Consider the following 12,816-nt stretch of genomic DNA (forward strand, 5'->3'; position numbering starts at 1 on the left):
GACCACTAGGGAGCGCTACAAATGTATTAGAAAACAAACAAACAAAAAAAAAAAAACATGGCATAACACAAATCGAACTATGAATCAGAAATTCTTTGTCCAGTCATTACAAAGCTTGCAGTTATATTTAATAACAATGATGAACCTTTGAAAAACACATTTTTGGAATCTCCTAAAGATTAGGTCTGTTTCCTACATTTTCTGTTGATCTTTTTTTTTTGTCCAGGCTTACCAATAGTTATTAAAAGCTTGTCTCATTGTGTTTTGAAGATATTGACCAGTGAAACATAAAAGGGCCGTGGCCAAGAAAGCTTTGGACGTAAATGAATGAGCGTATGTTCTTTAATGCAGGTGTTATCAACTGTCAAAGGTCTTATTACGTCTTAGGGTCATGCCGACTTGAGCCCTAGAATTGACGCTTGTGCCTATATTTAAATTTCTGTGTACAGACATCACAGCTGCATAACATACATGACATAACATACATTTGTAAACATACATGTACAAATTTATTCATTTATTTATCAATTGTTTAACCTGGTTGAGTATGTTAGGGTTTACACATTAGAGGTTTTCTGGGATTTAGCATTTAAAAAAATACATTTGTATGAGTTGAGTGATTGCATGTACTAATATGTAATGTAATGCAATGTAATATTTCTGTCTTTGAGGAACATGAGTTTTAATTTTTATTTTGTAATACAGGCCCGTCATTGTTAATAAACCACTATCTAATATTGCTGTTTTTTAATCACTGACTAGAAAAAAATATAAAATTAATCTTCTGGGAACTCTATGAAGACAATGAAATTGCTTCAGCTGTGGTACAGAGAAAAACCAGGCCTATGTAGGTATTTAGGCTGAGGCTAAATAATGGCAAGGAAAGAGGAATTGTTTCAAAAGTACTGATGACTAAATAAAACTTCATGAACCATTCGTTGTATTTGTTGGCCACACTAGATGGTGCTCTTGGTTTAAAGAAAAAGAGTTTTGGCCCTGCAGTTCCCATCATGTTGGTTTTATTTCTTTACAATTTAAATTTGCACCATGAAAAATGTATGCTGCAATAGCTGCTTGCAGTTCACATTTGTCTGAAAGTACAGACAATTGGTGCTTTATTTTTGATTGTAAAGAAAATCACAAAATGTGATGAGTAAAGTTTTTTAAAGGGTGATATAAAAACAATAGTTTGGAACAGGAAAACATTCGGTAAAAAATCAGCTGATATTATCGCCCCACAGCCTTTTTCCCATTTAGAGTTAGGGTTAGGAAGGTAAAGTTACATAGGTTTGGTTCAGCAAACTCAAGTCACCTAGGTTAGGTTTGGAAAAAGAAACATGTTTCGGCATCATCCAATTACACAGCCTATATAACGTAAAGTTATGTACTTATCGTGAAGTTACGTAGGTTAGGTTTTGAAAAAGAAATATGTTTGTGCATTGTCACATTACGTAGCCCACTTAGCATAAAGATATGTACTTTACTTACATAGGTAGGTTAGGTTTAGGCAAATAAATTTACTTATAGTCTAGTAGCCAGCCCATAGAGCCCCATTGTGAACCCGGAAATGTTGAGTACACCAAAGTTTTATTGCAGAAATGTAAAGTATGGGTCCCCAGCATATAGAAACTGCCGGATACTAATTTGCATATGTTGAGCAATTTACATAATTAGCACAGTTAGCATGATTAGCATAATCGTCCATATTGGCAATATATTTTGCACTGTGTGGCCAATTTCTACAACACTGGAGTGGTTTTAGAGGTTTTAGAGGATGCTGAATTCATTTCTGGCACTTCCAGACTGCAAAATATTAATTTTATAACATATTATAATAAATTTCGATTAATTTCAGGCAGATTTTTAGGTTATTTTCACATACATACACATAATCTTACATTTCAGTATCACAAGAGCTCTTGTTCTTTGGTGTTAATATTGATAAACTATATTTGTTTAAATTTCTTGAGGTCTGGTCATGTTATTGTAGCTGTAATAAATAAGTTGTAAAGTAAGGGAGCATAGGTATACCCAGGCTAGTTGTAACATGCTTGATATTCCATTTAAAAATGTATGAAAAAACATTCTATTTAATGATAAAGGGGCTAGTTTCACTTACTAGCATGTCTTTCATAACACTGGAAGGGAGGTTTACCTAGCCAAGTATAACAGAGGCCCTCGGTCAAACCTGCGACCACCCAACAATGGCGAATTGGGAATCGCGAGTGCTAGCCAATATCCTAAAATCCCTCAAGGCCTCTCTACCTCTGGGTGAGGTTTATTCATGTTCATATGCCTACTTAGCCTCAGTAACTGGCTTCTCTTACACTCACCCTCCTAAACCTCACTCCCATTTAGGTCACGGCACCAATGTAATAGAGGTCTTTCCGCATGGTCCGCCTGCCCTGGGGCTCGAACCTGTAACCTCTCAGCAACGCCAATCAAGAGTCAAGAACACTAGCCAGTATCGTAAAAGCCTGGACTGCTAGTCTAGGATGGCTGGATGGCATCTCTAAACATTCAGTTTACATGGAGATGGTATTCTTGCATGGCTCTGGGCCTGCTGCGCCTCCACTGGTGCCTGCTACGGTCAGCTGCAAGGTCATCAGGAAGACCTTAGCAGGCAAGTGGTGTCGTCCATATCGCCTCTCAGAGGGGGGACTCTGCGATCCGCTGATAGCCTGACACCCCCCCACTGCTTGCCTTGCTCCTGCCTTATTTAGAAGGCTGCCACAAAGAGGACTGGGGAGATGGAGCACCCCATAGCAATTCTCATCTTGAGCCGTTGCCAACAGGAGGAGATTCTGGAGTGCAAGACGTATCTGGAAGTCCTGGAAGTAGCTGTTCACCATGTTCTAGATATTGTCTGGATTGTAAAAGTGGTCCAGTACAAAGGCGATGAGCTGATGTGGGAATGTTCCATACTGTTTGCATTCGCTAGGTCCAGCCACACATGCAGATCTTTTTTCTCTCCTTTGACTGTCTGCATTCCAAATCAGGGATGCATGTTCCACACAGCCTGGGGAGCCTGGCACCCCAGCCTTCTGCTAGCTAGTGTCATTGTATTTGTTCTCTATCAAGTACATGGTGCTCTTCCCTTCCATGTTGAGTAGGGCTACACTCATGAATTGGCTGAAGGTCTTGGAGTCCAGTCCTTTCGGGATTGCCACTGCCACTGCTCTCTGCCACTCAGAGGGGATGCTCGTCTTAGTCCAGACAACTTCCACGAGGGACAACAGAAGCTTCAGCACGCTAGGACAGTTCTTATGAAACTGACCTTGCTTGCAGAATCACCTGCTTGACCTCACTAAGTCTGGGTGGGGAAGCATCAATTAGGGCTGAGCAATTGTGAGACATAGCAGATATGGCCTGTCAATAACTGCTCAGAATTATGCAAGAATTTGTTATCCAGTTACAGGATCCAAGTTATTTCAAATACCTGCATTACTTATTCCTCCAGAAACGCATAACAATCAGCCTAACAAAGATTCATAGTTGATCCAAATAACAATTTTGAATCTTCAAAAGTGTCAGGAATGGATTCAGCTTCACTAGAACCTGAAAACAATGTATTAACATTCATACATGAAAATAACCTAAAATTCTGCCCGAAATTAATAAAAATTCATCAAAATTAAACAAAATATGTTATAAAATTAACTTAAATTAAAATTAATTTTGAAGTCTAGAAAAGCCAGAAATCATTTCAGCATCCTCTAAAACCCTTAAAACCCATTCAAATATTGTAGAAATTGGCCACACAGTGTAAAATATATGGTCCAAATAGATGATTACTGTAATTATGCTAATTATGCAAATATGTATGCTGTATGCTGGGGACCCATACTTCACATTTCTGCATTAAAACTTTGGTGTACTCAACATTTCCGGGTTCACTTAGTTGGCTACTAGACTATTAAGTTAGGGCTAGTAAAATAAAGTTACATAGGTTTGGTTTAGGAAAGTCAAGACACCTACGTTAGGTTTGGAAAAAAAACATGTTTAGGTGTTGTATTGTTATGTAGCCTACATAACTTAAAGTTACATACTTAACATAAAGTTAAGTAGATTAGGGGCAGGAAAGTAAAATTACGTAGGTAAGGTTTGGAAAAAGAAACGGGTGTTCGGGTGTCGTCCTGTTATGTAGCCTACATAATATAAAGTTACACAGGTTAGGTTTAGGTAAGTAAAGTTACTTAGGTTAGGGTTAGGAAAGTAAAGTTACATAGGTTAGGTTTTGAAAAAGAAACAAAAAACGCTGGGACGTTGTCACATTATGTAGACTACTTAGCGTAAAGTTATGTACTTAACTTAGCTACATAGGTTAAGTTTAGGAAAAGAAAGGTGTTGAAGATAGAGTTCACTTTGTTTCACATGGGTCACAAACACCAGTCTCTGAGGGAAATGTCCTGTGTTTGACCCATCTACCACTTCAACCTGCCTCCTTACATGCACTTTTACCCTTTATACTACTTCCTTTTTACCTCCTGTCAGCACATTGGTCATGTGATCACAGCCTTCCCTATTACATGGGTTACATGCCAATTACTGGGTTATCATTATGAAGACTGTATATGAATTCTATTGCATTGTTTTCTGTAGGTAAACATACAAACAGTGCATGAGAACAGCCTGACTAGTACCCTACATCAGTTCGGCTTGGAAGCTTTATCAAATGCCATCAACCCTGCTCTCTCTCAGTGTTTCCTGTAAGTTTCTACGTTAACTTTCAAAATAAGGCAAACATGAAGCACTCTGGTGCATGTCACACCACTCCCTCTCTCCCCCATTTTCAGTCTGCTTCTTAAGGTGCAAAAATGCTAGCCTGGTAAAACCATCCTGATGATGTGAGCTCAACATTCTGTTTCATTTTCTGTATCAGTCTGGGCCCACTGCCACCCCAAACACTTTCAGTGGGCAGGAGTACCCACCTTGACAGACAAACTCCTTCAGCCAAACAGTGGCGAAACAACAGTGAACATCGGATCTTTACTGGGGAACAGTATAGCAACAAATTTCACACCATCAGGGTAAAAGCAAGAAATGTATTTGAATATGTTGCATTCACATGCATGCTACACAGAATAAACACAATCCACAGCTCTTCTGCTTAGTCTCTCCCCCTCTCTTCCTTTGTGCAGCAGCACTGCACAGGAAACGGCTGGACCTAGGGCACGTGCAGGGCGAGCGGCGGGGAGGACATTGTTGAGTATCCTTCATGTCTGAGGCTACATTGAGAACTACTTGTTATCGAACTTATGCTCCTGGTTTGGACAGGCAGACAAGAGTGTTATCGAACTTATGCTCCTGGTTTGGACAGGCAGACAAGAGAACCGGCATGATTAGGTCGGTCCAGAAAACACAAAATAACACAAATTAAGTACCCAATCGATGCAGCACAAGACCAGAGACAGAGATTGTGCTCTGTGGAGTAAAACAACTGTTTCTATCAATGGAGCCTGGTGGCTTTAAAGAGAGCATAATGTTGCAGCATCACTTTCCCATTGTAGAGGGCTGTCTGACAAAAACATAAAGCTGTGTGAATACTCTAAATACAGCACACACTTAAACTGATACTGATTTGTTTTAGGTGGTCATACTTTAATGTGGCTACAATATGTCTTGCTGCTTCCCCCGTCCAGTCACCAGACTCCACTGACAGAAACACAAATTTGAAGAAGAGCGAAAACCTCTTCTTTCTCCAAGAAACTCTGCTGTTATTGTTATTGATTTTGCTGTGTTTACTGTACTGACATCAGAGTTGGTGGTTGCTGCTATGGGAACTGCCATTACTGTTCTGCAAGTGACAGCCTGCATTTTATGTCATCATCTACACTGCAGTCTCTAATTGGCTGCTTATGTTGTCAGCTACAGTGTGGATCTCTGATTGGCCCAATTGGATTGTAATTTCTGTCAAGTGTTTGAGGCAGCAGGAGAGCCAGACTGATACAGAGAGAGAAACAGAATGTTGAGCTCATGTCATTAGGATGGTCTTATAACAGTGGTTCCTAACTGGTGGGTCATGGCCCAAAAGTGGTTCGTGGGCTCATTCTGAATGGACTGCAAGTGACTTGCAAATGTGTCAAGTGATTTGTTCAAGTACAGTTAAATTCCAGCACAGAGCTTTTATTTTGGAGTGTTGTTTCCTGCTGAAGAGTTAGTGACTAACAGATGGCTACTTGACAGAGACACCTAACTTAAGTTTGATGCCAATGACAAAGGGGAAATCTGGACCTTGAGGCTAGACCAGTTGGGGACCACTGCTTTAGAGAAGGTGTTGTGCCTTCTTCTAATCCTGTTTGTGACGCCAAAATTGTTGTTTATTAAATAGCGATGATGTGAAGGTGATGAAGGAGACTCTGCTGACACCGTCTTGCTTGTATACAGAAAAGGTTTATTAAGAGAAGTACAGCATCAAATCAAACGCCTAGGATGCCTGTGAGAGAGTTCGAAGCCAATATGAACTGCTCTAAAAAACAGCTCCAAATACCCTGCTTATATAGACTTGGTTGTGTTTGTGAAATGTGAGACAAAGTCAAACAGACGACAGAGAGATATTCTAGTTGGACTTCACCAAACCTTGACCTGGGCCATAAATACCTTCTTGACCCTGACCATATATTTAGACCCTGGGCCCCTAACTGGTCATCTGTTCCAAAGCTTCAGAGTAGATCTTAATACACTACATATTTCCCCCCTTCGAGACTACACAGAGTCTCGAAAATAAAAAAGTAATACATAAATTTTGCAATTGTGACAAAAATAACAGTTCCTCCAACGGTGCTTTCTACAGCATAACCTTAACAATATAGCAACTTTACGGAGTGCGAGAGCGAAAACCTGTCAGGCAGCTATCTTTCCTGAAATGCCCTTCAAACAATCTAGACAGGAAAAATTCTCTCACGGCCCCTCTGCCTTAGGCGACCACATATAGTACTCCAGACCAATTTAAAAAAAGAGGAATTTAATATTTTGTGTAGGGATATGACTTGAACAAATACATGTGAAAACCTCAGTAAATAAAATCAAAACAATGTCCAAATTCAGGCTGGTCGACCCATCGCACCTTCCAATAGACCTTTCCCTGCCTAGCACCAATATCCCTAAGCACCCAAAAAAAAAGAAAACATCTGAGGTCCCAATGTATTTACTCCATAGCAGAAACCATCATTCTTCAAGCAAAGAGAAGACATAAAAATGTATCACACTGCAGCTCCTCAGCAGCGTCGACTCTCAATATGGCGTCGATGATGTTTTAAATCTGAACATTTTTATCATAGTGTCCTTGTTCAGGGCCTTCCAGTCCATATTATTGTCCATATTTAAGTGTCTGAATCCCTTCAGAACGTCAGGGTCCCTGAACAATCAACCACCCTCACAGTGGTCTTCCCCCAATATCGTCTTAGGAGGAGAGAAAAGAAAACACCAACCAGTATCTTTGCAAAGACAGCCATTGCAATCAACTGAAACATCAAATGCAAAACTTCACCTTATAAGTAGATGTGAAATTCACAATATCATACTTTCACATTATTCCTAATTATAAATCACATTTTCCATTTCCCCCCTTTAATCATACCACTCTATAGTTATGAAACTACCAAATAACACAATAAGAGATGTTAAGAGCAGAATTTTATTAGATATTTAAAATGGATATTTCTCAACCAGTTCAGTCACTTTTTCTTCGTCAACGTCTGTGTCAGTCCTCTGTAATAATAGCATCTGAACATAATCCCCAGGCATCACAACTCCAACCCATCTCAATATCATAGCCTTCTGCAAAGGTCAGTAGCAGCATACAAAAGCAGAACATCACACACAAGCCAAATACATCCCTTATGTTTTTTAATGCATCTATGACACTAGTCACATTGTCAGAACTATCAGGAATCAAAGTATAACAAGCACCAGTTAAGTTCAAAGCCACACATAGGCCACCTTGTTTGGCCACAATATAGTCAAGAGCCATGTCATGTTTTAGCAACGTCAGTCTGTGACTCCTTTGAGTATTTGACAAGTATTCAAAACCTCTTATAGTCTCATTTGCAAAACCCTGTAGAGTGTAGGTTATGTTATCAATGTGATCTGCCAAAAATGTCACACCCGTACCATGGAAATAAGCCTATACCCCGCTTCTCTCCTAGACCTATCCTCCAATGGTAGGACTCCAGATTATGAAATCGTGCCATGTCCCTTTTCTTTCTACTGCCAGGAACAACATTAGATTGATCCTCATCAGATACATTTCCCTTCTGGACAGCCAGAACCTCATATGGGAGTTTTAGCATTGCCATGTAACAACATCCTATCCACCCATATGGTAGAAATATATATGCCTTATCGCCACAAACCCCACTAAATATCCTTGAAATTCCCATAAACATTCCATGCCCATTATGTGTATCATTTGAACAAAAACAATCTTTAGCCCTCACAGATTTTACTTCCACTGCGTCAGGGACCGCTGCCATCATATTTTCCTGCTGATCAAGTAAATTCACATATGGTAATTCCCTCAACCAAGAACAATTAAGTCTAGGTTTAAATAGATTCACTGACAAAGCCATCACTGTATCTTCTGCTTATTGCTGCTTATACAACAGCCATGATAGTGCATAAGATTGACGGGTCCATGTCATTGGTTCGACAGCCCATTGGTTCGACATCCCATTAGTCCGACTGTCCGCGGTGCTGAACGGCTCGCGGCGGGCGTATGGTGCGCCGCGACCGGCTTGAGGCGGAGCAGGCTCACGGCTTATGTGTTTGTCACTTTCTTTTTCATTTTAACCCACACCATGATCTTTTCCTGACCCTAACCAAGTGGTTTTTGTGCCTAAACCTAACCAGACCTTAACCACAGGGCATCATGATGATTTCGGAACGGACTTCGGAACAATGAGTTTAATATGGTCGGAACAATGGGATGTCGAACCAATGGGCTGTCGAACCAATGGGCAGTTCCCAAGATTGACATACAGTAGTTAGTGGTTCTGGTACCTTCTCTAAAATTGAAGGCCACGTGCCTGGTGATGGAACTTTCACCACACATGGACAATTCATCCTCCTAACTGATCTTAAAGAATGAGTTAACTGCTGAAACCATAAGTTCCTACCTGCCCATGGGTCTGCGATTTGTAACACCTAGGAATCAAATCCATATGCCTTCCACTAATTGTCTCTCTTTTGTAATGCATGGTAGTGGTCAGTCATGTCTTCTGATGTCCAATCTAAGTAAAAAAAAACTCATCTTTCTCATCTGAAACAGTCATCTGAGCTGTCACAGATGAATCTGCATCATTTTCTTCCACCATCTGTTCTCTAGGTTCAAGAATCTCATCACTACTGTTCACACTCAGCTCTATCTTTAGCATAGGATTCTGGGTTACATTTACAAATTTCATAAGCATTGGAGATGTCATTACAGTTTTATTGGCAAAGGTTGCCCTTGTCACAACCTCATTTGTAAAATTTCTAGAAGTGACAAAAGTAGAAGTTGTCACCATCGCTGTTATATCATTTATCCCCTTCAAAGTTGTAGCTAGAGTAGTAGCCTGATTCTTATTTTCAGGTGATTATACCCCAAAGAAAACATACTGATTAAATTATATCCCATTTCTACCAATATATCCCCCTAACTCCTACACACTGGAGCTTTAATCCATTATTTAGATGTTTATTAATCAATCACTTATTAAGGCTTTCAAACCTGGACTTCCATGACCCTGTCTTAGAAGTATTTTACTGATGTAAATATGGTAAAGACTTAATGGTAAAGGAAAATGTTTTTTCTTTCTTTTTTTCTCTTTTGTTTTTTTTAAACTGCTTTCAGGGATCCACGTGTTTACTGTTTTACTTTTCTGTATCAGTATGAATTCTCTTAAACACAGATCTTAAGGTCTTACTCACTTTAAAGTCTGGGTAAAAGTAAATCAATGATTTCTTTCAAAACACATTACACATCTTAGAAAATACTTGTAAATGTGAAAAGACTAAACTGTGTAGTACTGAACTGTGGAGTTAAACTGTTTTTCATCATTTCTGTATCCAGAATTGTTTGGGTGGGCCTAAGAGCCTGCTCGATGACACACTGGAGGCATCCTGTACATAACCCTCCTTTACTATATAAATACTACTTTACTACCAACATTAGAGGTCATATTATCAGTGTTGTTTTGTTCACCCCCTGGTGAGGTTGCTACATCCCATGTGCTCTCTGAGCTCTTTCAGTCCAATATCTTCATGAATAAACATCTCTGTTAAATGCCAGAGTCATATAAACCCAAGCTGAACAGCTGTCACTAACAAACCTCTCAGTCTCTCAGACTAAATCGGCTACAGTTACTACTTACTCCTATGGGTGTGAACCTTGTGCTAACATTAGCTGCTGTTAGCTGCTGAACAAGAGACTATCATTGTGTAATGGCATTCGCTCTTTGACTCAGGGTGTGTATCCTGTGCTATCAGACTATGTGCGACTAAGTTAGGTGCCAAAAGAGTCTGTTGCTGCACCATGACTCCTTCTTTAGCTCCCAGGTGGAATTTTATTAATTATATTGCATCTAACCAGAGATAATGGATGAAGCGAGATACCCCACCGTAGGCTTATCCAGTGTTAGGAAAACGGTTACTCTTCCTGTCTCCTAAGTGGGCGTGGTTAGCTCTCCCTCCAATCAGAGCCTGTTCTCCCTCAACCCCCCCTCTCCCCACCACCGTGTTGAACAGAGGCTCTGNAATGCAGCTTTACTGTCAGAATATTGGGAAGATGTGTGGCTTGTGGAAAACGAACCCAATATTTACTTTAGTGACTATAGGGCGAAAGAATTGACCATAAATTTTGATCACGTTCATTTTCCTCATTGACGACAATACATTCAGAGCTGCCGCAAGTCTCCTACGGGGGCGTGGCGCTGACGTCACTGAATCAGGAAGTGAGCTGAGTGGGGTATCTCGCTTCCTCCAGTATCTCTGATCTAACCCATTCTGACTATCTCCACCCCAGAATGATCTTGATCACCCATCTCTGACTCCTAACTCACCAAAACTGGATAATGTGGGTTCTGCTGATTCATCATCTGTTTTAATGAACTCTCCCACTGTTTGCTCCATGGTCATTCCAGTTATTATTAAAAATAGGCTAGGTTTGAGTGCTCCCCAAGCATGCACTGTTAACAATGACAACCTAGTCAGACCTACTATTCATCGTCAGCCTACCTATCATCTTCCTCTGTTAGAATGTGTCTCTTAAATGTCAGGTCCTTGTCCAACAAGTCCTTCATTTGTCATGATTTCATTTTTTTTCAAATAATATCAATATCTTTATGATCACCCAGACTTGGCTTAGCCCAGAGGACAATATTCTTCTTAATGAAACCTCCCCTTCTAATTTCTCTTACTTATTTATAATTTCTATTTATTTTTATTTTTATTTTATCCTACCAAGACCAGCAAGAATGTTCATAAATGTTCTCCTATCTCCTTTGGAAATTTTACCACCTTTGAAATCTTCAGTTTTGTAATTAACAGTATCGACCCAGTACTCTTTATTTTAATTTATAGACCCCCAAAACTAAATTCTGGCTTTATCACTGAATGTTCTGAACCTCTGTCCCTCATCACTCAGCGCTTTGACAATATTATTATACTTGGAGACTTTAACATCCACGTCTGTTACCCCTATTACAAAAACTGTGCAATCTTGTTTCATGCACCTAAGAAACATTTCTAAAATTAGATCGTTTTTATCTTTCCATGACCTCAACAAAATCATAAATGCCCTTGTATCCTCCCGCTTAGACTACTGCAACACCCTCTACACTTGTCTTAGCCAGAATTGTCTCCACCGTCTGCAGTTGGTGCAAAATGCTGCTGCCAGACTGATCACCTGGTTCAAGGAGATTTGAGCACATAACTCCAGTTGTAGCTGCACTTCACTAGCTGCCAGTTAAATTTAGAATTGATTTTAACATTTATTGTTAACTTTTAAAGTTCTTCATGACCTAGCTCCTGACTACACTATGTTATTGTCACTATATTTTTTCTTTTTCTCTCTTTTTTTTTTATTCCTTGTGCATGCACCTTGTAACTTTGTTAAGAAAGGTCACTATACTAACTCTGAGTCCTTTCTCTGACCCCTCACTCTCAAACTGTCGGTCATAAAAAGAACACCTATAATCACCTTCACAAACACCTTGTCTCCTCTGTCTCTTCCCCAGACTCTCATACACCATAGGTGAATAAGGGACGAAAAAGAGAAAACAGACAAGAGTTCAGTATCTTAAGAACCCACTAGGTCCTTATAAACAATACAATAAATTATTCAGTGTGATTTGCACACATTATCTGCCAACACTTAGGTCATTTTCATCTACAACAAATGTTTTTCTCCTTTAAATTACAACTAACAACAAATACCCAATTATAATTATAATACATTATCAATTTAGAAATTATCATCAATTTATATCAATTTAGAAATTTGAGTTTGTTTTACTCTAATAACATCTAAATCTTTTAGTAATATATTATTATCCACAAGCTGTATTTCTTAATACTCTTTTTACTTTAATTTAATACAAATATCCTAAATATTGTCAAACTATCAAATCACAATGATCTAACATTTTGGGCTCTAGTTTCCCGGCGCAGCGCAGGTGGCGCAGGGTGGCGAACCCCGCGCAGAGCTAGTTTCGAGCAGCACAACCCAAGGCACGCTCAGTTTGGTAGTTTGGCAGACCGAGGTGCGCTGAGATGGGTGTGGCGGCGCAGCAGGGGGAGGTGTCGACAAATCCAGCTTGGCGCAGTGACAGTTTCGTG

Source organism: Epinephelus moara, chromosome 12, assembly GCF_006386435.1.
Source record: "Epinephelus moara isolate mb chromosome 12, YSFRI_EMoa_1.0, whole genome shotgun sequence".
In the NCBI taxonomy this organism is placed as follows: domain Eukaryota; kingdom Metazoa; phylum Chordata; class Actinopteri; order Perciformes; family Serranidae; genus Epinephelus; species Epinephelus moara.